The sequence below is a fragment of the Falco cherrug genome, chromosome 4, assembly GCF_023634085.1.
Source record: "Falco cherrug isolate bFalChe1 chromosome 4, bFalChe1.pri, whole genome shotgun sequence".
In the NCBI taxonomy this organism is placed as follows: Eukaryota; Metazoa; Chordata; class Aves; order Falconiformes; family Falconidae; genus Falco; species Falco cherrug.
The window spans coordinates 22,251,789-22,278,054 of record NC_073700.1 but is presented as its reverse complement, the minus strand read 5'-3'; positions in this window follow the sequence as shown (position 1 = coordinate 22,278,054).

The window sequence follows — 26,266 nt, the reverse complement described above, 5'->3', positions numbered from 1 at the left end:
ACAACCTTTTGAAGAAGTCTTGCAGAGTTAAATGTGGCTGAAAAAAATCTATAGCAGACTATTGTAAGGATATAATAGAATGTGGCACAAAAGAAAGACCTTCCTCCAGGGCTTTCTAACCTAATTATGTAGCAAATATGTAACTGTATCAGAGACTGTTGTTGAGCTTTTAAAATTTTTATAGAAAAGTTAATATTTTCTGTTCCATTAACAGCAGATCAGGGTTTCTGTGTGGTTTCCAGTTCTGTTGACAGGTTTATTAACTTCCTTGCTACCATAGTTATGGCTTACAAATATACTTTATTTTTTTCCTCTTTAGTGTGATTGTTGTTCTTGTGGGGTTTTTTATTTGTTTGTTTTGGTTTGTTTGTTTTTTTAACCAGCTTTACTTATTTACTTACAACTGTAATGTCTTAGAATCCTCATCAGGGCCAGCACCCTGTTGCACTAAGTGCTGGAACGATATGTAATATAAATAAACATGCTCGAGGCATTGATAAAACTGAAACTTTCTTTTTTCAGGCTCAGTCTGTTTCTGCAGTCTGCCTAGTGAGGAAACATTAGATCTGATTCATCAAGGTAGTTGCAGACAAGCTTAATTATAAGTAGGTGAAAAATACCGCTGATTTCCCTTGGCTACTCATTTGTTAGAGATAGGCAAGTGCTAATATACAATGAAAAATTGACTTTATAAAGTACAAATCATACATATGCTGTTTTTGCAGGTGAATTTAAAGACTATCATACACTTACGATAAACAATCTGGAAAAATCCCTACTTAGTCGCATAAGTTATCCATGCCTTTCCAGACACATTACCAGCAAAATCCCCACTTACCCAGTGATGCCATCCGTGTGGTTTGGGACTTTCAGTGTACCGTCAAGGTGGTTTCAAGGACAGGTATACTGTCAGGGTGAAAGCTGACCAGCGATGGGCAAAATGATTAGTTGTTAAGGGAGAAAAAAACCCCAAACTGAAATTAAAGACTTGTTGTAGGAGCTGGTACAGAAATGTTCACAGCATTATTTAGAATTGTAGAATCACAGAATTGTTTAAGGCTGGAAAAGACCTTTCAAGATTGAGTCCAACCATTAACCCAGCGCTGCCAAGGCCACCTCTAACCTGTGTCCCTAAGTGCCATTTCTAAACATCTTTTAAGTACCCCAGGGATGGTGACCCCACCACCTCCCTGGCCAGCCTGTGCCAGTGCTTGATCACCCTTTTGGTGAAGAAATTTTTCCTAATCCCCAACCTAAACCTCGCTTGGTGCAACTTGAGGTGGTTTCATGAGGCTATTGTGCCCCACGGGCAGGACGCAGCACTCAGCCTGGTTGAACCTCACACAACCGGCCTGGGCCCATTGGCCCAGCCTGCCCAGAGCCCCCTGCAGCCTCCTGCCCCCCAGCACATCAACACCCCCCACACCCGGTGTCATCTGTAAACATACTGAGGTGCCCGCGATCCCCTCGTCCAGGTCACTGATGAAGACGCTGAGCAGGACCAGCCCCAGCGCTGAGCCCTGGACACCCCGTGTGCCCAGTCCCAGCAGGATGTGACTCCATTCCGCACCTCCCCCGGCCCGGCCGGCCGGGGCTTCACCCAGCGAAGCGAGCGCCTGCCCCAGCCGTGAGCAGCCGGTGTCCCCAGGAGCTGCTGGGGGAGATGGTGCCAAAGGCTTTGCTGAGGCCTGGGCAGGCACCGCCCGCAGCCTTTCCCTCGCCCGCGGAGCGGGTCGCCTTGTCACAGAAGGAGATCAGGTCCATCAGGCAGGACCTGCCTGTCATAACCCCGCGCTGGCTGGGTCTGATCCCCCAGCTGTCCTGTACGTGCCACCTGATGGCACTCGGGGTGATCTGCTCCATAACGTCCCCCGTCACTGAGGTCAGGCTGACAGCCTGTGGCTCCCCGGATCCTCCTTCCAGCCCTTCTTGCAGGTGGGAGTCACGTTGGCTCCCCCCAGGCAGCTGGGACCCCCTGGTTAGCCAGGGCTGCCGAGAAACGGTGGAGATTGGCTTGGTGAGCGCTGCCACCAGTACCCCGGGGGGGATCCCACCCGGCCCCACAGAGCTGCGTGTGTCCCAGTGGTGTGGCAGGTCACTGACCATTTCCCCTTGGACTGTGGGGCTTCATTCTGCTCCCTGTCCCTGTCTTCCAGCTCAGGGGGCTGCGTACCTGGGGAACAAATGGTCTTACTATTAAAGACTGAGGCAAAGGCGGCGTTGGGTACCTCGGCCTCTTCCTCATCTTCTGTCACCATGTTTCCACCCACATCCGATAAAGGATGGAGATTCTCCTTAGCCTTCCTAATATATTGTTCCTAATATATTTACAGAAACATCTTTTACTGTCCTTTGCAGCAGTAGCCAGGTGAAGTTCTAGTCGGGTTTTGGCCCTGCTGATTTTCTCCCTGCGTGACCTCCCAACACCCCACAGTGCCCCGAGCTGCCGGCCCTTCTCCCGCAGGGCATGAGCTCTCCTTGCCCCGCTGCGTTCCAGCCAAGGCTCTGCTCAGCCAGGCCGGTCTTCCCTGCCGGCCCGTCTTTCAGCACATGGGGATGGACGGCTCCTGCGCCTTGAAGATGTCCTTCCTGAAGAGTGCCCAGCCCTCCTGGGCTCCTTGCCCCTTCAGAACTCCTACTTTAGGAGGTAAAACTGTTTCAGTGCCCTTAAAATAAGAAGAAAGCAGGATCTGTATGCCAGGCTTTCTTTCTGGCTTCCAGAAAGCCTGTAGATCATTTGCAAGCAAGTGCAAAGTACATTTTGTGGAATGGGAACAGAGGCCTTGCAGTGAGCAGGAGATAAAAGGGATAAATGCCAAGAAACAGTTTTCTGCTGCCTCCTCCCCTGCAAGCATCTCTGAGATAATCAGCGCTGTAAGAAACGTATTATCTGCCTGCACTGGAAAGGGGAGTGGAGTGTGTTCAGCGGAATGATAACAAAAAACTAGTTCCCATTACTAAGGGAATGATGACAAAACTCTCTGAGATCATTTCCCTCCTGGTAGTTACTCCAGAAGCCGTAGATGCTAGGTGTGTTACGCGGGCCCACAAGTTGTGACAGATTTCAGCGTGTTGTACCAGTGCTGCGGATTAGGAGAGCTACTCCCCTCACCTTGTGCTTGTACGTGCATGGAAGCATACACGTACTTGTGTGCTCACGTGTACCTTTATGCACACACAGAAAATAGAAATCTGTGGAGTTCTACAGCTGCGTCCAAAGTTAATTAATGTTAAATTAATGAATTTCCCTTCCTTCAAGGAGGACCTTGCAAAACATTGCATCTGTAACAGAAAGGAAGGGTGGTTCCCTGCCTGTCTTGTGTCCCTCTTTCTAGACCTGTGGACAAAGCAACATTAGGTTTGGCTAAAGCCAAGTGCCCTTGGTCTGTACTCATCCTGTGGACTGGAACAGTAGCCAGAGCTGTTCGAAATATCTGGAGGGCTCATTATGGCAGGTACTTACAGACCTTGTTGTTATCTGCTGTGAAGAGCTGAGACCAGCTCTCTGTAGCTGCTCGAATGACCTGAAAGTAATGTCGGAGTTTGGGCAGGCTTTCTTTGTCTGAGTTTGTTTTACCATGTATTTTTGGATGAAAAGATAAGCCATGGAAGATGCAGAGGTTAAAAAGAACCTAGCAGCAGCTGGATTTAATGTCTGTGGTCTGAAAATAAAATATGTTTGGACTGGAAAAACATTGTGCTGAGGTTTTTACAAAACTAAGAGAAATTATTAGTTTAGATATCTTTTTCCATAGCACTGACATGTTAAAGAGTGCAGCGTACTGGGCATACATTCCCTTTCATAACAACCTGTGTCATGTTAATCCTCTCATCGGTGCAATTAGTAGTCGTGGCCAGCATTTTTGATGGTGCTGCAGCATTTTTCTTCCAGCTGTCCTGAAGAGGTGATTAACTCACACACTTGCTATGCTTAAAAGAAATGCGGCATGTAGAAAGAATAGAAAGATGCCTTATTAATTGCCGTGACTGTGACATAAAGGCTTTGTTGAGAAATAATTATCCTGATATTTAGAATAAGGTATTCAAAATGTCCAGGTAACCCAAAATGTTGGGTTGACTTCTGCATTCACATCAGTAAGTAAACTCAGGGTAACTATGTACTAGTCATAGCTCTATTGATCACTGTAAATAACAACAGTCAATGAAACTGAAAACTGATGCTCCCAAATGTAAGTGCTCAGAGCAGCCATGAGAAAAACCTGTCAACAAGCTTAGGGGTAGCAGTTACCAGTGGAATCTCAGAAATTCATGGAAATTTAAGTCTTAATGAATAGTAGTGGCTGATATCATAGAATTTTCAACAGATATTACTTTATACATTGCATAATGATATGATATTAATTTAAATCTATTTCTGCAAACTATGGTTGGTTCCCTATATCGTATTGTAACATGGACAAAGAAGTTACTCAGGATGGTAAGGGATATGGTCTTGTGCAGACTATATATAAATCTGATTTTCTTTAGCATCCAGTTCTGAACTGAATGGTTATATTTTATACTATATTTGTATTTTTCTGTAGTGCAATTTACTAATCTAAAATTTGGCAAAGGTATGGATATTGAAAACAGTTATCATCCAGGCCAAGCCATATCTCTAAAGCTGCTGCTTATCTTAAATCTGCAATGTCTGCTTTGCCAGACGAGTGCTGTGTGATGTGCTGTGGCTTACTGTGACCATGCGATGCAGAACAGGGGCACTGGAATGGAGACCCTGACTCTGTGACCTTCGCTTATAAGAAGCTCTCTGTGCTTTTTTTACCTGGTATCTGCACAAGAGCTGCTCCAGATACTCAGGAGCGAGTGTGCTTTTTCTTTCCCCCTTTCTTTCATTTTAGCTTCTCTAAGAACCTTTGTTCTCCTCTGTAGGAAGAGGAGAAAGGGAGCAGCCTTGTAGCAGGAACAGAGAGAAGAGACTCCTGCCTGAAGAGGAGCAGGGTGGTGGGCAGCCACAGCAATTGGGCTAGCCGGAGTGCTTGCTTTCTGCTTCCTCACACGTGGAAGCGGGACCGCAGCCGTGTTAGCAGAGGGACTGATTATGTATGCAAATACTGCTCAAGTTAGTAACGATTTCTGGGATCAGTAACCACTGAAGTCAGTAGTAACTAATTCTTTCCTTCTGAGAAAGATGTATAGTCTTTTGTTAGCGGTATTATGCGATTGGAGCATGGAAATTCATCTTTTGACAGGCATGGCAGTGCTTGTAAATATTGCTTGTGTGAGTGTTTGTACATGTATTTGTTTTGCATTAGTATTATGTAGTTTTTTTCAACAGCTTTTAGTGAATTACTCAGTTCTGGCAGCAGTAGTCATATTTATTTGGCATATCTATCTTAAAAAAAATAATATCCTGCTCATATCCTTCTGGGTTTTGTGTTGTCATCTCTCTTTCAGTGTTCTTGTATTTCTGTCTACCTCTTAAAAATATTGAGGTATGAACTTCATTCTCTAAATTTAGAGACCACTAGCAAAAGGGTGGTTTTGTGGGGTTTTTTTCTTGAACTCAGGACAGAGTAATAGTAGTGAAATGATTTATGTGCCCTTCTCCTAAACTGCTTACAGGTGTTAATCAGTACCATATTGCTTGCTAATCCAGCTGCTGGCAAGCCGAGAGATTGTGTAGCAGAGATGAAGTCAGTCACTTGCGCTTCCTCCCTTGCATTGCTGCTAACTCTTCTGTTTCCCTCTCTAAACAAAAGGAGATTATTTCAAAGTGATTGATCATGTCCTCTTTTCTTTCATTAACTCCTAACTACCCTAGAAAATATGCTTGCTGCTGTAACACCTGCCCACAGATGGTCAGGTGGAATAAAATAGGGAGAGCTGGAGTCCATCAAACCAATTTATACAGTGGATTGTAGAGCGGAACAAATTGGATGCTTCAAGAAGTAATACTGGGCAATCAGACAGTCGTGGTTTTGGTTATTTAGTAATTTATAAGCCAATGACCTTAACTCTTGTTTGAGGATACTGAATTGTTATCAAGGATGTATCTGAAGCTCCTGGACACTGTCATCAGGATTCCCATAAAATACATTCATTTATCTGCAAAACCTAAAGTGTGCTTACATTGATTGCTTGTTCTCTAATCAAGGAGTTTGTGCCAGTTCATCTCATGTGTGCAGCATTGCTTATCATCCTCCTGAGAAGGATTTGTGTTACACTGGTGGGTGTCTACATCTACTCTTTGCAGGTAAGGTGAGACTGAAACAGTGGGGTTCATCGGTCTTGGGAAAACTCATCTCCCAACAGTAATCCCTTCTCTGTAAGCAACAAAATTAGATGCTCCTCTGTAGTTAACAGGTCAGCAGCAACACGGGCACCTCCAGCTGTGGGCTGAAAGGGGCTAGCTGTCCCCATGTAGCGTGGAGGGAACACAGAAGGACCAGTCCATTACTTGAGCACCTAAAAGTGCCGCTCATAAAGTTCATAATTGGCAAAGTGATCTTTCATTAGATCAACATAGACACGTTGTCTTGTTCTTCTGGAAACCCAAAAGGCCAGTTGCATTTCACAGGGATGTATCAGGAGCAGGCTGAACTCCTCGATCATTTGTCTTTGTCTAAATACAGTTTGAGCTCTTAAAACTCCAGAATTCTTTGAAAGAAAATTTCCAGGCTAGAATCTGATTTCGGATCATATAGAAAGAAAAAACTTACAGAAGTATTGTTTCTGTCCAACCAAATCATATTTATTGTGTCAAAGTAATCAGGGAGAGTTTAGTGCTGGCAAACTTGAGCGTCTGCTTGCTTTCAGCTGCATAATTAATGTCTTTCTGCTCCTTCACCTTCACAATGGAAACTTTCCTGTCTACTCTGGAAATCTCTTTCTAGGGAGCCAAATTACAAGGCAAAGTGGGCCACTTTTGATGTGTTTAAGGAACATTTTCCTTCAGGCTCTCCACGGAGAGCCCTCTAGGGCCCTGTGTGTGCCATCCTGCCATCTGAACCTTGTTAACGATTCCACCAGCCTTTCTGATCAATAAAGCACATTCTTTATGTGCCTCGTTATCTCCCTCTGGGATGTAATGGAGATTGGGAAGGGGAGGGCTGTTAGACAAGCCTCTCCTGAGTGTTACTAGAAAGATGAGGATAAGTTTACTCACAAAATGAGTGATTTCATTTTCTCACAATTACTCAAAATTCATGCTAAAAAAAATGGTCTGTGCCTTTAGAATGATTTTAATGATAACACATGGGCTAATTAAGACCATCAATAATTAAGATTTTTGCATAAAGGCAAGATATTTAATTAAACTGGAAGATTGCTAGGAATGGTCCTGGCAGAAGTCACGCCGTGCCTGCCTAGGGTGTGGAAGAGCTTTCTGAGCTACCGATGGGTGTCCAGGGGCCACATTTTGGGATCGGGAGCCCCGTCTGCCTCTTTCAGGGCACTGGCTAAACTGCAAAGAGCATAAAAGCTTCCCTTCAGTTTATTTTTTTTGCTCTCGCTGGTGTTGCGGAGCGGTTGAAAGCTGAGTGAATGTCTGAATGTGTCGGAGGGTGCATCCCTAAGCCTGGCGAGGCAGCTGGGCACAGAGAGCTGATTCATGGCAGCGCCAGCCCTGGCTCCAGTTTGTTCCAGTCCCTGTGCTGATATGAGGGAGGACAGAGTATTTTCTGTGAGGTAGGAGGAGCTGGCTCAGGCTCCTGCCATTCTCCAGCTGCACCGTGTAAAACTTGTTAATGCAGCAATATAGATTAGCCGCATGGCAGAAAAATGGGGGGAAATCCACATTTAAATCACTGACAGGCACATCTTGCACCTTTTGGCAGCTTCCTCCAATCTGTTTCTCCCAAAACTCTCTTGTCTCCATCCAAAGCGACGTGCCAGCTTTCCAGCTGGTCTTCCCGCTGTCGCCCATCCTCCCCCCACGGCAGGGGGGGGACGGACAGCGGGACAGACATGTGGGCTGCCTGTCCAAAACTGGAGGGCTGGAAGGAGCTCACATCAATCTTTTTGGATGTGACAGTATGGAAAGACTTGAACTAAAATGCTGTGTTACTGAAAAAATGTTTTCAGGTGTAAATAACTGAAGCAATACCCTCTTTCTTTGGCTTAACTTGCATTATGGAGTAGGTCTGTCTTGCTGTTTTCTTCTGCTGTCTCTGGCTGTTTATGCTTTTGTTCATTATTTCCTGATCCTGCAAAAGCTTAAGCATGTCTCTGCTTCAGGTACTGGGTGTAGCTTCTGCCTGCAGTCAGGCACGTGTGCCGCGCTTGCAGGGCTGGGGCTGCGGGCTTCCCCTGCCTGTCAGCAGGGCTGCTCGGGTTTGTACCTGTGTTTGCCATGCAGCTGCAGCGTCTACAATGCGAAAACTGTCTTTGTGGTACATTTTCTTATGCTGTCTGGCTGTTTATGGAGATTATTTAGGAAGGGATGCAGTTGAACATCTAAATTGCATGTTGCTTGTGCACAGATTGGGGGGATTTTTGTGAGTGTGACAAATTATGACCTCGACGCTAAGTTATTTATTTTACACAATTGGGTCCTTGTGCGCACAAGTTTGGTTACATGGTGGTGTGTCTAACTTTAAGTTTAAAACATTATTGAAGTGTTAAACGAGAATCTATTTCTGGGGGCATTGTTTGTAATTAGAAATTGAACCGTGCTTTGGCGCTGGAGCGGACTAGGGCTAGCAGGTCTTTTAACATCATCTTCAGGTTGATACTTCTTGGTGAGCTTAATCCTTCTCCTGTTTGAATCTTCCTCACAGTTACCAACTAGCTTGGCTTCTGCATGGTGAATTGAAGGCATCTGTGGTGGAAGGTCACAAATACCCATTCAAATACGCTGCTTAGGGTGATGCTGTGCAGCTTCAGCACAGCTGATCTTTCATTTTTTGTAGCTGCTTCACTACAGGGAATAGAAACACTTTCTGGTGTTTCCTGATGGGAAGCTCTTGGATTGCAACTGAATGACAAAGGGGAGTTGGTGGGAGCGCCACAGTGAGCTCCAGGCACTGGGGGCTTGGGAGTGATCTTTGCAAATGAGTAAAGTCTGTGGGGCTGACGGTCCCCCCAGCACAGGCCTGGTATGGCTCCATTCCTGCTCCAACCAGTTCCTCCAGATCCAACCAGTGACAAATGGAAAATGTTACAGATCATTTCTTGCTCCCCAGAATTTGTCATATTGCAGGAACATGCGGAAAAAATCGCCAAGTGGTGTTTGTATTCTTCAGCTGCCTTGTCCTTGGCTGAAATCTATGCCTTACCTGCTGCAAGTGCCACAGGTCAGTCTGCGGGTGACTTGCTTTTCTTATCATTTCTCAGTGACGAGAAACTACAGAAAGTGTTAAGATACAGGTCAGTTCTGGCCTGTTGAAATGCTTTGGTATTCTCTTCTGCTACATTTACGATTTTCTTTTCCTTTAAGTCTGAAGAAATTGTTGACTTCAAGTATCTTGTAGTTTGGAGACTTTTTTTGGCTGGTTTTGGAAAGCTGTCATAACTTGGTTCCTACTGATGCTATGGGATTCTCTCAGCTTCATGGGTCTAATAGGTGCTAAGGTACTTGACAGATTTCTCTTCTTCCACTTAGGAGAATTGAAATCCCATAAACAAATTAATGTCATTCAGGCCCTCTCTTCAGGGAACCGATTATTAATTCAAGCACACCAATTCAGGCAAAATCCTCAAGTAGAAAAAAGCAAAGCTCTTGCCTTGCCTGGCCACAGCCACAAATGCCTTTGTCTTTGCCTCTGTCTGTCCCAGGCGCAGGACCCAACCGCTCCTGTCCGCTTGGCCTTCCCCAGTGTGGGGGCTTAGCTCCTGCTTCAGAAAATGTCTGATTCTTTCTTTAAGACCTGGTAACTTAACAAGGCTGCTTGGACGTATGCTGCAGAGGTATACACGTAAACCAAAGCTTGTTGCACTCACACCTGCCAGCCTGGCTTTGCCAGCGGAATCTTTGATCCTTTTCATTCAGACTGTAGCTTATGGTACCTGTAGTGATTTTCTTTACTTTCCCATCTCAGACTCTCATCTTCACTATGAAGATGTTGTTCACTGTGTTTATAGAAAAGTTACAACATTGTGTAAGATTTTTGAGATTGGTAACCGGGTAATTTGAGAGGGGGAAAGGTTCGTGCTCTTCTGTGTAGACGTATGCATGGTCATAATACCATTGTGGGTGAGGTTATTTTTGAACTCTGATGGCCATTATTGTCAGGGCTTATTGATGAGTGTCCTTCTAAAAGTATTTTTAGAAGTTTTGTACTTGTATTTTTGTTTCTGTTTGGTTCTGAGGGTTGGTAAACATTACAGAAGAAGATCCAGTAAGGAGACAGATGCTGACTTAGTGGGTACACAGTTTGAATGACAAACCAAGATCAACAGATCATTATTTTCCACAGCAAGCAGAGAAGAGTTGAGAGAAATGGCTGATTTTAGTGCCAACCTGTGCTGACAGTAGCTCTTGCATTCCAGAATGCTGCGCAACAGGAGAAGCTCTCTTTTGCACTATTTTAAGGTTTGGCTCTGTTTGATTGCAATTACGTTTTTTATATTCAGGCCACTATCAGTTTGCTCAAAGTACTGCCATTTCAAAAAGGAGGCTGATAACCTCGTCTGCTAATTCAAATCAGATTTAATAAGTTCTTGCATGTTGTCAAAGATTTATTTTAATTTTCTGCGTTTCTACCAACTTCTGGGCTTTATTCCCAGCTTTGTGGAGTTGATGCTTACTGCAGCTCAATTATGTGTAGACAACATGGTCTTCTCACTATCTTTTGCCATCTTTTATTGTTGAACTAGCTTAACTCTAGATGAAATCTTGATGCAAGTCAGAGTACTCTCCTGCAGTTGCACATTGTCTGATGCCTTCAGAAATCACACTATGTCCTCAGCTTCTTAAAGAAAAATGTAGGTGATTCAGGACAGACTCATTCCGTGCTTGTGGAGAGCAGCTTTGGGGACTTTTCCCAACATTCCAGTGGTTCAAGGGTGTATCAGATGTTGTCCGTTTACCATCTTGTTATATGCATGGATACAGTGGTAGTAATGTTCAAAAATCTTTGTGATTGTTAAACGAATTAAATTAGTAGCATGTGGAAATGCCACATATTTATTTTACACTTCTGTGTTCGACTTTGAGGGTTTGAATAGTAGTTGGCTAAAGGGAAACACTTATATTTCACATTAATCATATATTCATATGAGTGTTTTTCACATATTTTAGTCTGATTTTCTCTTTGCCTTCGCAGAGCTTTAAAGCTGATGGAATGCACACACTGTCTCAGCTTTAAACCCAGCTTTTTACTTAATTCTTCCAGATAGGAACTGAAGAGTTTGCTCCAATTGCTGCTGCTGAGCAGCTGTTAAGGTGAAAGCTCTTTGGAAGCATAGTCACAACCTGCCAGTAACTCACAGCTCAAAGAGCTTGGTTCTGCCTGTAAATATTTGTACTTCAGGAACTGCTTTATTGCTCTCTTGGATAGCAAATGGCTTGCTTGTAAATTTTTTCACCCAGGAAGAGCTGTTTTACCTGACTGCACTGGTGTTCTGCTCATAAATACTCCAGCCGCTTGGGATTGCTGAAGTTTGGGTCATTCCAATTAAACAGACTGTACCATGGGACTTCATAAACTCAGTACGTCTTTCTGGAGCTGCTGCTCTTCTACACAGCTGCTGCTGACCTGGCCAGCGTTTTCCCTGTCCTTGTCCTTGGAAGTTTTCTCTGTAAGCAACGTGACCATGTAACAAAATGTTAGTATCGTCCATGTCACTGGACCCAGCTTGGGATGTCCAGAGCGTTGGGAATGCACCATCATGCCTTCTCAAATAATATGAACAGAGCAATTGTACTGCCCAGACGATAATCGCTGAAGTCACTTAGGGTAAGCAAAAGGCTTGAGACTGGTGTGTTATCTAAAAGAAAATGCACAGAGGCCTGGTTTTCAAATATAGGTGGTAAATTGTCTTGGCAGGTGAGGGATTTGGGCCTGCAGATTGCCATGTTGGTCCATCAGATGATAATGTGATCAGTTAAACGGCAGCATAAACCTGTGTGTTAGACGGTGAAGACTGTCTCCGGCAAACTGCTCCTGACACCTGTGGAACAAGGCATCTTGAGCAAGTGGCCACGTGCTAGTGGAGGCTGCATCTGCGCAAATCCAAGTGATGCTATAAAATGTCACAGGTTTTCCTCAATCTCTTCTTGCTTTTATTCTTTGTAAGCAAATGATGTGTAATTTACACATCCTTAGTATTTGGAAGTAACCAGTAATTGCGTGAGCTAGTTAGGTGTGAGTGTTTAGCATGGATTCCTCCCAAAATGCATGAGCAGTCACTCACCCTCTGTCTTCTGACCTAATCGTGTTGTTTGTAGAAGATAATTTCTTCCAATAAATGGCTTTGAGGCAGAAATGCATGTTCACTGTCGTCTTGATACTGTGAGTGGCCGGGAGCGTGCAAAGCGATGGCCCGCCAACATGATCTCCAATCGTTGCTGCTGATGCAGTCACTTTCAAAAAATGTAATTAAAACCCAGTAAAATGAATGAAAAAAAATAGTTTCTTGTAGTTTAGGTGACAAATAGTTGAAGATGCTTTGAAGAAGCCATAAATCTGGTACTGATATTTGAACCTTTGAATGGGGTGTTTGGGTTACATCAATGTAAATCAATAGCCAGCTAGATAAACCACAGACATCAGAAGCCTCAGAACTGGGAGGTGAAACTTCTGAGCAGCTCATGAGCTGGGTGTGCTTATATCAAATCATCTCCAAAGTTACCAACACGAGGTTACAGGCCAGCATGCTGTGCCTTGACTAGCAGATGCATCATTCTCTCTCAGTATAAAAAAGAAATAATGCTGCTGCCCTTCCTCCTTCCCCAGGCTGGGCACTGAGCCTCCCCACTTGGCTTCTAAATCTGCTGCTCTTCCCTGTGGTAGCATCGCTGAGCAGAACTGCATTTGCTGAAAGCAAGGAATAAACTCGTACGGTCCCAGTGTCTTAGGTATCATGATTGTAGGGAACGAGAGGAGAAGGGTGTAAGGAGGCTATTTTCCTGGTACTCTTGTGTGGTTGAGCCTGTTTGCAAACCTCCGCATGGAATTTTCACGATAGACTGACAACGTGTGAAACCATGACTTTAGTACCGAATCATCCTTGTGACCTTCATACATCTTTCCCTCTACTGGCTGCTCAGATTTCAGCGTGGATAGAGCAAGCAGTGTTTCCGTAGGTTGCTAGGGTTGAAAATGACTTTTTACAAGTAATCACAGTTCAAAAATTGTGTGATGTTTCGAGAGCACAGAATTTTTTTAATAATTAATATTTGTAAGACAATATAGCATTTCCAAAGAGAAGTTGTTTTGTCACACCTGAAGTACTCTAAAGATGATGAAGAAAACTGGCCGTGGCTTTCAGAAGACTTTTTGAATTTTTTTATTTAATATTGTAGGTTTCAAGATCAGAGGAAGTCCTAATGCAAAATGAAGACATGACTTTGAAATGGTGTGGTAGGAAGGAGATGTTTTCTAGTCTTTTGATTATGGTGCTGATCTGAATAGAAACACCCAAATCTGTTTTGACGTGATGATTGGAAACAAAGCTAACACAGTTTCCAGAAACGTCAATCATACTCAATGAAAATTTATTTCCCTCTGTCATGGAATTGTACCACCCACTGAAATTAAAAACTTTTTTTTTCCTTTGGTTTGCTGGTATGTCAAAGAGAAGCACACATTTAGCTGAATTTCAAGCAATCTTTGTCTCTTTCAGTATTCAGTTTGAATTTCTTTAGTATTAAGATGCACTGACAGTTTCCTAGTAAATCCTCATTATAAAGACGCAGGCTAAAGAGTCTCAGCATGCACAGCTAGAGTCGTTACTTGCGTAGCATATTTGTTTTCTATGTTTTTAACCTACTCTGATTCAAATGTAACTCTGTTCTTCTTGCTGTTTAACTTGATTTCAAACACTTTAAACAATATAGCCGAAGGCGCCTGTTTTAACATGGAGTTGAAACAGTGTCTGGAATTTGTTAAAAAAGACCCAGCTCGGTGTCTGCCCTGTAAAGGCAAAAAGTAGAGTACTTTTTAAAAGTTTACACAAGTTTGCTGTAATCTCAGGTGAAATAAAAGATGAGTGATTTTGAAGCAAGGTGGCAGCCCTGGCGAAGGGGTTGCCTCTGGCGAGGTGATGTACCTGTTGGTCTTGCTCAGCCTTCAAGCTTTTTGAAAGAATAAGGAATTATGGGGGAATATTGCATTATAATTTTTTTCATGACTTGTTCTTATTCCATAATGTTTAAATATAATTTCTGTGCATTTGCAAATAAAGACATTTTCTCCTGCAAGATGTTCCTATTACTGCTCAAATGTCTCAATATAAATTTTGATGCATGCTGCACTCAAGTCAAAAAGCATCACAAATGGGTTTTTGTCCCAATAATTACCAAAGATTACTCAAAGAGCAAAGCATTATTTAATTTAATGTTTTAGAACCATTCAAAGAAGGTGCATTTGTTGCTTTTGAAATCGTCTGATGCTGCCTTTGCCTCCAGCCAAAGAAAAAAGGATTTGGTTTTCCTTGCAGAAGGGTACTCTCCTCAGCTGTAACCACTTTGCTGTTGACATAGTACCTTTGTATTACTCTTAGTTCAAGGATCATAAACTTTGTCAGGTTGATTACTCAGCAGTTAATCTCAAATGGATTTCACTGTCCAATCTAGTTACTTGTATTTCTGTTGCACGCTGCTGTATACCTCTTCTAGGACTTCCAGCAACCTTGGTGCTGGCCATGGCAGCCCTTGATGCAGAGGAAGCTGTGCCTAGCAGTTTTAGATGTCAGACTCAACAGTTTTGCAGCCTGGGCTGTCCTTGTCTCTGTGGCTTCCCACAGCCTGGGGAACTAGTGCTGGGTCTGGGTGATGGCTCCTCTGAGTTGTTACGTGTTGCCCATAACACATGTCACGGGGCAATAGCATTCTGTGCTATCAGTCACCAACTTCTGTTGTTACCGAAAAAAGGAAGGGGGGGGAAATCAAACCCAGCACCCTCTTACCCTAATTAGTAGGCTCATGGAATTCTGAAGCATGTCATGTTGCCTCAGTGGAAGATTCAGGTAACAACAGTAGAACTGTAAACATTTATTACTGCAAAGGATGAGAATATTTTAAATACAACTTCTGAACTAATAGGTGAACAGCTAGGATTAGAGTTCAGCAGAAATTAGCCTCATTTGCCTGGTTCTCTGGTCGTTACTGGTGCTTCATGTGAACTGCTCTGAGAAGTTTGCTACAATTGGAAATCAAGAATTGTCCTTTCTGCTTTTTTTAATGAAACATATGTTAATTTGTGTTTCCATCTTCATTTAAGTTCTATTTCTGCTTGCAAGAGCAAATCTGTAGCTAAGCTAGTGGTCAGTTTTTCTTTAGTTAATACCCTTAATTACACTGTAATTTCATCCTTGTCTGTCAAAAGCCTGTCACTGGAGTTGAATTCTCTTTAACAACCAGTATGTCCGGGTTTTTTTTCTTCACGTGTGACATTTATGGAGCATTTGGGGGTGGGGTCGCTACTTAAAAAAATGCATCTCCTCTCGGGTATGAGTGTTGAAGCATGGCTGTGCTGCACTCGGTTAGCTAGGTACGGACGCGTCCCTCCTGCTCCAGACTTTGCTACATCCAGCTGTGCATTGGAACGATCTGAGGGTAGGTGGGAATATTATGCAATCATTATTGTCCTTAGAACAAACCTGTGACTATGTTAAATCACAGCTTTCTGCAGGTGGTTGCCTGCCAGTCTTGTCTGCCAGCAAAAAGTTTGGATCAAGTGATTCCATCACCGAGCTTGGGTTCGGCACCCTGTCGCATCCCAGCTGCATTCCCCGCGCTCCCCTCGGACCTGCCTGCACCCCCATGCCAAAGCTGTTCGGCCGGGTGGGCTGGGAGAGGAACAGGCCAGGCTGAGTGTGGGATGGGTGGTAGGAACGGGCTGCTCCACCTCTGGGTCTGAGAGCGGGCGGTTGTGCTCCGCGTGGGTCCGTGTGCCCAGCCGCGGCGGTGTGCGCAGGGTGGGCAGGCTGTCCGTGCCAGCCCCCCGGGAGCCCTGCGCGTTCTCTGCGCTGCCTCCCACCCAGGCACCGCGGATCCCCAGCCTGGCGGCTGCGCTGGCTGAGCGTGCTCAGGGAGAGCTTGTGAGCTGGGAGGGCTCAGCCTTTTGAATAATTTAAAGGCGGCTCATCTGTTTAGAGACCACTCGTACTAGGTTCAGACTTGCTTGTCTCCTCGCTACAGTAAGATCTGGGTGGCTTGATGAATTATTTATGTCACGCTGTGTAGGGTCTTGATTTTCTTTTGAAAGGTTATCAATACAAATGGTGCTGCCAGTTGATACTGCTTAGCTTAGGAGCTGTGATGAGGCAAGAGCATAAAATACACCTAGAAATTACAAAATTACATTTTCACACACTATTGTGAAATATAAAAATATATTCAGAATTAGGTTAAAAAAGAGAGGTGAGATAGCGGTATACTACATAGCAACTCAGAATTCAGAAAGAATTCCTGGAATTACATTATGCTGGTGTGTCACCACTGTCAGCAGCTGTGTTTCAGCAATACATTTATTCCTCTTGCTGAAGACATCGTGCCCTTAGTAAAAACCAAATAAAGCGAAGAATGCCTTATGAGTTTTCCCCCCAGATACCTCATGCTGTGTGCGCTCCCTTCTTAACTGTTTGGAATTGTATTTGATACTCAGTGAAAGCTGAAGGGCTTAAGGATGCTGCTCGGTTTGGCTGGCAGGAGATGTTTAAGCCCGATAGCCAGTGTTAAGTCCTGGCGGAGGAGGCAATGTGGTGACCATCAGTTGTTCAGCTGTGCGTGAAGGGCTTCCATGGGAGAGAGCTGGGTGCATAAATGTGCTCCGAAGGCAGGGAGCCTTGCGAGAAATCAGCCTGCTTAGTATGTCTGCTCCTGCATGTCAGGCTAATAGAATAAGAAAAGGTGGCAGAAAAATAATTGCATTCTCTTTACTAATGAAAGAGCGCTTCAAGTCACCGATAGTTTTACTGGCTTAATTACTTTGCAATGGCAATACTCAATGCCTTTGATTTGAGTTTTGTAATAGTGGTTACATGGACTTATTAGTTCCTGGGTGAACCAGGCAATTTTTTATGCAATTATGTTTGAAATGTATTTAAGCGCAGAAGGAAAAGAACAGAAAAAGAGGGAGGTGAAGTAATTAGTGAGCGGGGTGGGTGTCCTGGGGGGGAGGTCCCAAAGGCGGCCAGAGCTGGGTTTGCAGTTCCTGATGGTTCCTCTTGTGGTTTCAGTCCCACGGTGGCTTCAGCACCTGGAGGTCTTCTGAAAATATATCCATTTATTTAGCATTAAATTTTGTGTAGAAATAAAATCCCATTTGAGTGAATGGAAGAAAATGAACGAAAAAAAGTAATTTAGCAACACTTTCAAACTTGGTTTCAAACCCCTTTTATATAGTTTGTAAAAGGTGGTCATGGAACACCTGTTCTTTTTTCTTGGCTGAGTTCTTGGTGTTCAAAGCTAAAAACCCAAGGTGTGTTTTCAGCTTAACAAATAGTTTTGCCTTTGCTAGTTTTACAGTTGCATGTACAAAACCAAATTTCAGTGAAGAACAACAAATTTAGAAGGCTGGATTGGAAGGTGGTCGGCAGTTCGTTCTGGTGGGCTCAGGGCTGCTGTCCCTGCTTGTCCTTCGGACGTTGTCTCTGCCACTGGAGAAGTGTCACGAGGAAGATGCCTTCTGTCCTCGTGGGGCTACAGATGGTCACAGTGGAGAAGCCTGCTCCTGGCATGGGGGGCTGGTTGCCCTACTGCGCTGGGGTGGCCTTGTGCCTGTCGGCTTGTGTGGATCCCACCGCAGTGCAGCCTGACAGCAGTGCCGCCCGGCTCCGGAGGGGACAGCTCTTGTTGGGAGACATTTCACTTCTCTGGCAGCTTACCACTGTGGAAGGAGCATCTGCCAGGCTCCACGTTAACATGGTTTAATAACATTCCGTCGAGTTTGGCTCGATACCACTTGTAATATGAAAGGCGTTTCACACATTTGAAGCCATATAAATCTGTGTGCTTGTACATAACACATCTCAAGCTATCAGGTAGGTGATAATGGATGCTCTGCATTCGTGGCTGCAGAGCATTAGCTGACATCTTTTAAATTTGATAGTAAAGTGAATTTGGATTAACCACTAATTCTGAAGTGACTGAAATACTTTCTGGTGACAGCACTTTTCTTCTTGCAGTGAAACATTTACTCTGAGCAATAAGATGCCATGACAGCACAAGAAGGAAGGTGCAAGAATCTGAGCAATAACGTAGCAGTAATGTTTTCTTGATGACTGGTTTTTATTGTTGTAGCTATTATGGCATATTACTAGCCAGGTACATTATCTAGCTTGCATTTATTATGTATGTATATATGGCTGCATGTAGGTTAGTAGGGTATGTGGTCTGTGTAAATGTTTTTCTGTGTTCGGCTATTTGCAAGCATGAAAAATTTTTAGATCTAGCAGGCAATGAAATGTATAACCAAGAGATAAGTACATGTGGTACAGTGCAAATACTGAGGCCAGAAAATGTTTGTATCTATAGGGTATCTAGGATCTGTAGGGTAGATGAAGATTGATGAATAAGTGAACCGTCTCACACTTTGCATGCAAAATGAACAGAATACTCTAAGAGACTCTTTGAAAGGTGAAAAAAGCATTGTGTTGTATGGAGGAAAGTTAATGTTTTCTTGTTGCTGGATTTACCCTGGAATGGTTTGTGTTGTTTAGGGGGGTAACAGCCATGCTGCATTGTATGTAAACACGTGAAATCACAATTAATTATCACGTTATATTTACAAAGCTTGTGAAAAAAGGCCATATTCAAAATTCCCTTGGAGCAGTACTCGTTTGTTGAGTCAGGCCCTGCATTTTTCCCTGATCATTTCAAGGGCTTTGGTCAGTAGAAAATCTATCAACGTTTTGGAAAAACGTATTGGTAAGGGCAAAGTAGTCATAAATAGTTATTGGAACAGGAATAATATTGACACTAGACTTTTGAATAATTTAAAAAAATCAAATACATCTCTTCTGACAATATGAAAAGACTGCTGCTTTTCAGATGAGTTACTTGTTGACCCAAAATCTTAGTGTGCTCATTGACCCAAAATCTTTAGTGTACTCGTTGGCCCAAAATCTTAGTGTAGCATAGAATTCTGATTTTAAATATAAATTGTTGTGTTTTTTCCCCCTTTAGAGCTGCAAGAATGCATGGTGCAGAGCCACTGGACCTGTACAGTTTCCTCCCACAGGGTAAGTCTGCCTGTCCGCCAAGAACTGAAATGGTTTGCCTTGTCGTGAGAGCGTGTAGCAGTGCTGCCAGCTGAGGGTGCCACGATGGAGTTTCTGGGTGCCGTGGGGAATGCCTGGTCTGTCCTGCACACCAGCAAAAGCAACTGGGACGATCTGTGCCAGGGTAAAGCCTGGAACCTTCTTATTATTATGAGATCATGAATTGTGTAGTGTGTCTTACTAGCCTTGCAATTGCATATTTACTCTGAAAGTGTTTTCCCATAAAGTGGGAAGGCTTTTGTTCAGCTGTATTTTGTTAAATCGTTTATAGATCCCAAGTACCACTGTGGTCTGTGCATTTTTAGTTGTTTATTGTTTCTTTCTGTGAGTCTCCAGGCCTGTTTGAGAGATCCGTGGTGTGGGGTGGTATCATGCCAATAATGAAATGCTGGGTTCAAAATGAAAAACAGTCATTCCAAAACATTTTTATTTTTAGATCCTCCTTTTCTTAGTCTTGGATGCTGTTTCCCTCTGCCCTCCTTCAGCTTGATTGCTTGCCAAGCCGTGTGAGGCAACTTAAAACTGACATCCAACCACAGCTTGAAATGTGCCTTGAAATCTGTTTTAATTAGATATGAGCCATAATAATTTAATTACAGATCCACCCACTAAATTGTCTGTTTTGAATTGTAGCAGCCACATTGTGTACAGAAACAAAAATGTTTGGAGTAGATACCTCCCTGATTTCTATCAAGGGCATTCAAGCTCAGAATAAAGTACCAGAGTACTGTGACTGTTTAACCTGTAGCTTGCTAATTACCCACATTACTTGTAAAATCTGCCAGATTTATTTAAATGTAAGTCAGCTGTGCCTTAACTGCTCGATTCTGGGGGATGAGATGCCTGGTGCATCTTGCACTGAGGAAGCACCTGAGCACAGGATCGTGCCTGCACTGCTGGTAAAGAGCATATGGCCAGCAGTAGACTACTGGAGCTTGAGAAATGTCTCATTGCCTTGTGGAAAGACCTTTCAAATAATTATTACCCCTAAATTTGCATTAAATACGTATCACACATTTAAGATGGAATTCCATCCTTCAGTGCAGATGGGTAGAGGCTGTTGTCCAAGAGGAGTCCTTACTGGGGAATGGTATCTAGGTTGCAATTCAGTCATCTGGTAACAAATATGAGTTACAGCTGTTTAAATTTGCAGTTGGCAAACAGAGAGTAATTAACATCTTTGCCCATAGGCTAAATCACTTGGTAACCTGGGATCATTCAGTGATGTGCTGTAATCCAGCAGGAGGGGAGATGGAGTGAAGAGGAGAGACTCTATCTGAAGACCCAGCATCTGCAGAGCTAGGAGCAGACAAGTTGTTTAATGGAAAATTCTTGTGCGATTCTGTTGGAAAATACTACTTGCAACCCTCAGGGTGATTGAATCAATCAGTCAGTCAATCTGTCTATCTATCATGGATGCAAATAGTGGTTGTTAGTGAAGTGTGAGAGCAGCGGGACTGCCTTGCGGGTAAGTGCCTGCAAATACGCCAAAGCTAGCAGGGACATACCTAAAGCATGCAGTACGGGTCAAACAGGTAATACTCATTTCATTCATTCTGATTTGTCTAAATTAAGTCTTTAAGTACATTCTTGAAGGGCTTTGCATGCTTTAATTAGAATGTCTAAAAGAAATACTGCTGTGGAAGACATTGTGTTTCATAGCATAACTGTAGTTTGGTTATTGTGGCTCCTCCCCATCTTCTCATCAGCATTATGGTGAGATGCTTCCTCTCGCTTTGCTAATGCGCAGATTAAAGGGAAACTTTAGACTCGGAATGTTTAGTATCTTCATATTCACAGATCAGTACTTTTCAGTTTGGTGATTTCTACTTAAGTCTAAACCCTTGAGATAGTTGATGGATATTTTCTGCAAAATTGTTAGACAGTTATTCTGATGAAATCCTGTTAATGTAATTTCTTAGTAATTAGTAGTTAAAGATGGAAAGCTATAAAATAAAAATTAATTCTGCTCTTGTTGTCAATGCTATAAATTCACATTTAAGTTAGGGAAGTGGCATTATGAAACCTGAGGGATGGGGGTATACCTATGTGTGGGCAGGTACCAGGAGGCAGCTGGTGTGCTGTGACATAAGCCAGGGTATGAATGAAAACCAAATTGTGGGTTCAGAAAACCTAAATGCAAAACATTGCTGGAATGAAACTTCTCCTTGGAAGAGGGCTGTGGGTCCTGGAGAGAGAGCCTGGTGGTGGGAGATGAGGGAGGCTCACGCTGCCCAGCTGGGGTGGTCCTTTGCTCTGTGGTAGCAGCTGGTACCAGTTCTGGGTCATTGCCCTCTCCTGGAAGCCCTCTGACATGCCGTGGGGGTAAAAGGCTGCGTTCTTCTGTCTGTGGGGCTGCTGGGCACGGCACCGAAGATGTTTTCCATTGGTTCAGAAGGTAGTTATCTAGAAATAATTTGGCATTTTTATCATTATTTTTATGAGCAGTTCTTATTAAAAGCTCGTTGCAAGTCAGCAGACACCACTGTGATTGAAGCCCTGAAGTTTTAAGAATTAATTTGGCCATCACCTGTTGCAGGGTTGGATGCAACTGCTTGTATCGGCTGCCTCTGAGGGAGGAGAAGGCTGAGGGATAATACTTGTCAGGTTCTTCTCAGTTTCCTTGGCTACAAGATAATTTAAATGCCATCTATTTTATTGGCATTAATGAAAATCATCTGGGATACACATCTTTTTATGATACACAGTGATTTCATTTGAATCGTAGGCTGTGTTAAAACATTAGCTGTAGGGATGTAGTATTCTGGTACTAATCTAATCACCTCTCCAAAAGGGTGAAAATGGTTTAGGAAGACAGAATATTAATAATGTGTATTTCTCTCTATTAAATACCCTCAAATGGCATATTTTATTGTTTGAATCTTTCTTTCCATGACACAAATATGGCACTAAGAATTTTTTTCCTGAAAACTGAAGTATGTGTTTCTTAGCAAACACCTATAATTAGGTCAGAATTTTATAAAAGGCTTTCTGTTTGCATGGAATAGCATTAATTTTGCATTCTTCTATCAAATGAAACACAGAAAAGGAACAAATAATTTATTCATGCAAAACCAACCCACATGAATCATTTATTTACCTCTTCTGGTAATTTCACAAGCTCACTTTTTATGCATCAAGCTGCATATTAATCAAAATTTTCTAGGGGTTGATTTTGTCCAGGAAAAAGTAATAGTGACATAAATAGTTTCCCCTATATGCAAAATGATTGTGTGAACCTGGGCAAAAAGTCCATACAAGGTTTATTGTGCTGCATTTCCAGCATCAAAATTTAGTGCAACAAATTCTGCTTCTGCTGAGCCCGGTGACAAATGACCCATTGACTTCTACAAGTGCAGCTTTTGGCACCATTTAAAATACACTTTTATGGGTCAGTACGGTTCTGAATTAGATGCTTTTTACTGAAGCACCTTTGGAGTTCAGGAATGCTTTTTGTATTTTGTTACTGATGTTTTGGTTAGAGCTGAAAGAGGCTGTGGCAGAGCAGGCAACAAGTGCTGCTTGACACTGGACTGTATCTTAACCTATATGTTCCCTGGATGTGCTGATTCTAATGTTTAAATAAATGCCAAATTATGACCAATGTTTTATATAATTTTATAGTGTCTAATGTCATGTTGGTCTGTGAAATGTTTAAAAACTGCAGCACAAGGTGTACAAAACATGGTGTACAGCTGATGTACTGTATTAAGGAAACGTATGATCATTGATTCTTTAAGCATATGTTGGAAAAGTATTCTTTGGAAGTATCTTCGGTATAGTGGCAGTTCTTTAAAATTAGCTGAAACCAACTTTGTACCCATTGCAATTTCCAAAACCATTAGGAGTGTCAGAAAAGCAAGTAATAATTTGGGCTTCGGGCTTTAAAGGATTACTAATGACTGCTATCTGGCTCTCTTCTCATTTACTTGTTTTTTCTTACATGGCTAGATGGGCAGTTCAGTTAAGTTGATATGTCAGTCAGAAACATTACTTTTCCTAATTCAATAAAGATTGTTTTGCATGTCAGTAATTAGTTTGCTTTCTAATTATGGTTAAGTAAAGTTTCATCGTGACATTGCTCTTAGGTGAGGACAGGAGATGTGTGCAGGGGTCCCAGGGTGCCTGCCTGGCCTCTTTATGCGTCAGTCCCAACCTGAAAGTCTGCATTTGAAATGTGTGCCACGGCGGGAAGGCAGTCATGCATAGGGACTGTGAAATTCAGGAGGTTTGGTCTTACAGCTGCTAGTTGTTTTGTAAAGTATTTGCTGGGAGGTAAAGAATGGAAGTAAGCAATTAATGATCTGGCCTTAAAAGTCAGTGAATTTGGGTTCAATTCTAAGCTTTGCATGAGTAGAGCAGCTTGCCATTTCTGAAAGCAGGTTTGGTACTTCTCTGTCCACTCTCCTCTTTAAAGCATAAAAAGAACTGCTCTTCTGGCAAGGAAGAATCCATCTTGGTGAGAGCCAAACCCAAATTCAAACCCTGGTGGACACAGTACTGAGCTGTTCCTGCCGCCGGCCCTGCTTCGAGCAGGAGGTTTGGGCCAGATGGTCTCCAGGAGGTTGTCCTCCCTCCCCGTCTCAGGGGTTCAGTGATGCTGTCAAATAATAAAGTGGAAGTGCCCAGTGAAATGACAGAAAGATGCTCGGCTATGTTGTACTTGAGAATTACTCAAGGCTATCATTTTATCCTGTGCTAAAAGCTTCACAATTGCAGGAAGATTATCTTAACAAAGATGAAAAGTAATTACTGCGCTGCCATTTTTTGCCACTATAGTCAAGGGCCTGTCAGGATCTCCATTACAACAAACATGGTTATAAAGGCTAATCTAACCTTACATGACATACTTGCTTGGAATTAAAATCTGGCAGAGCAGTACAAAGCTGTTTCATTTTGTATTCTGGTTAACTGTTTTATTCTAGTGAATGGCTAAGCTCTTGAGCCTTTCATTAATATCTTTATATGAACTTTGTTCAGGCCACTTAAGCAAAATGCAGTCCAGAATGATAGAAGTTACTGAAGTTAGTGTTTGATGGATGCTTCATAGCTCGGTTAGAAATCAGTCGTCTCAAAGTGGCATGTATTTATGTCAGAAGAGTCACTGCCGTAATTGCAGATAGCTACTGGGTTGTCAGCGGTCTAGCAGGCAAGCCGCATGCTGAATATGCATGGTGCTGAAATACTGTATTGCTCACAGAAGAGGACATTCCCGGTGCTGTGTAACTAGTGCAGTGCAGACTTCCCTTCTCCAATCTGTCAGTTTAACTGTCGCAATATTTAGGAAGTGTTAAAAAAAAACCCAACCACTCAAAATTTATCTTGCAGAAGATGGCTTTTAATCAAAAAAAAGTGTTCTATCCATAGTGTCCCACCTGGGTTTGGGTGTTTATTAAGGGTTCAGTGCAGCTGACCAGTTCAGTGTTGGTTTAATTCCTTGATCCTTGGGGAAGGTGCTGTGCCAGATGTACGGGAAGGGAGCCTGGGCTGGACCAAGCTGTGGATGGTGCCTGTGCTGCGTGCGCGTGGGGAGGAGAGGCTGGGGAGCAGCAGGCACTCAGCGCTCTCCCACCAGGAGAGCCTGACCTCCTTTCGTAACTGTTAGATATTTTTAAAAACGTCATGTCCATTGGCCAGGTGTGCTCTTTCATCTTCCTTCTCAAGCGTTACTTTTTAAGAACAATTTATATTTCAGCCCCTGTTGAATCTAGTTGTTTTCCAGATGTGTGCAAAACTCAAAAATCTCTTAATGGATTGACACTTGCTAGGCTTAAGGTTTAAAGATTTTGCACTAATACAAAGATCGTGCTTTTATTAAAGATAATGTTGTACAATTCTGATATTTTAAATGCAAGCTTATTTTCCTCAGCACTGTCTGCTGGCAGCAGAGGTTTGCGCTGTGAACTGGAGTTTTGGTTCTGGAGGATGATGGAGCTTCGTGAATCTGGTGAAACTGCTTACACTGCCTTGCACTGCAGCGCTTCAGGGTTCAGTACAAAGTATTTTTGTTCAGTGCTTTGGCAGATGGAGCAGTAGAGAAGAAGTATTTTATATATTCTACAGTTTATCAGCCTTTTCTCATCTCTTTAGAGAGTTAGGACTGAGAACAGCTTCAGTAACAACATTTTCAGCACTTCCCACTGCTGTTGGTTCAAGGTGCTGAGCAAAGAGCCTTGGTGTGTGTGAGCATCTCCTGGCCAGCGGGGAGCCACAAGGCAAGTGAAAGAGAAAGGGAAGGGGAGTTGGTTGGGTCACATCTCTGCCAGCCTGGAGGGGGGCAATTCTGTGGAGCAAGAGGTGCTTCTGGGGTGATGGATGGCACAGCCACCTGCACAGGGGACAGGGCCGCAGGGCTGCAGCGGGAGGGTTAGAGAAATGGATTCCTATCTTGGCTGGAGGTCTTACCTTGCCATGGGGCCTGTGGGGAAGGACATCACTGCTTTCTGGTGTGGTTCCACAAGTGACAAAGGACAGTTGTATCCTTTTGGTTTGATACACAGAGATTTGCAGTGTTTTCAGGGCTTTTTACGTTCTGAAATGAGGCAAGCGGGCTGGCATACAGTTCCCTCCTAATGTGACAGCTTCAGAGGTCTAGTGAACATAGACGTTTTCTCAAAACCAAACTGGGGTCTTTTGGGAAAAGGTTCTCCTTATTGTGTTGGAGCAGCCCAGTCGTTGTGGGGAGGTTGGGCAGGGACGGGCCATGGCGAGCGGGTGCTGCCAGCGCCCTGGGGCGATGCCCTCTCTGCAGGGCTGTGCTTCCAGCTGGCAGGGCACGACAGGGAAAAACAGGTTCCTTTAGCACTCTGTGGGGTTAATGGCAAAAGCTTTTCCTTGCTCTGCTGTCTCGACTGTTAGACCCTTGTATGTGGGTAATGCAGGCACTCTTGATGCTCTTTAGGATGGTTAATTTGATTGG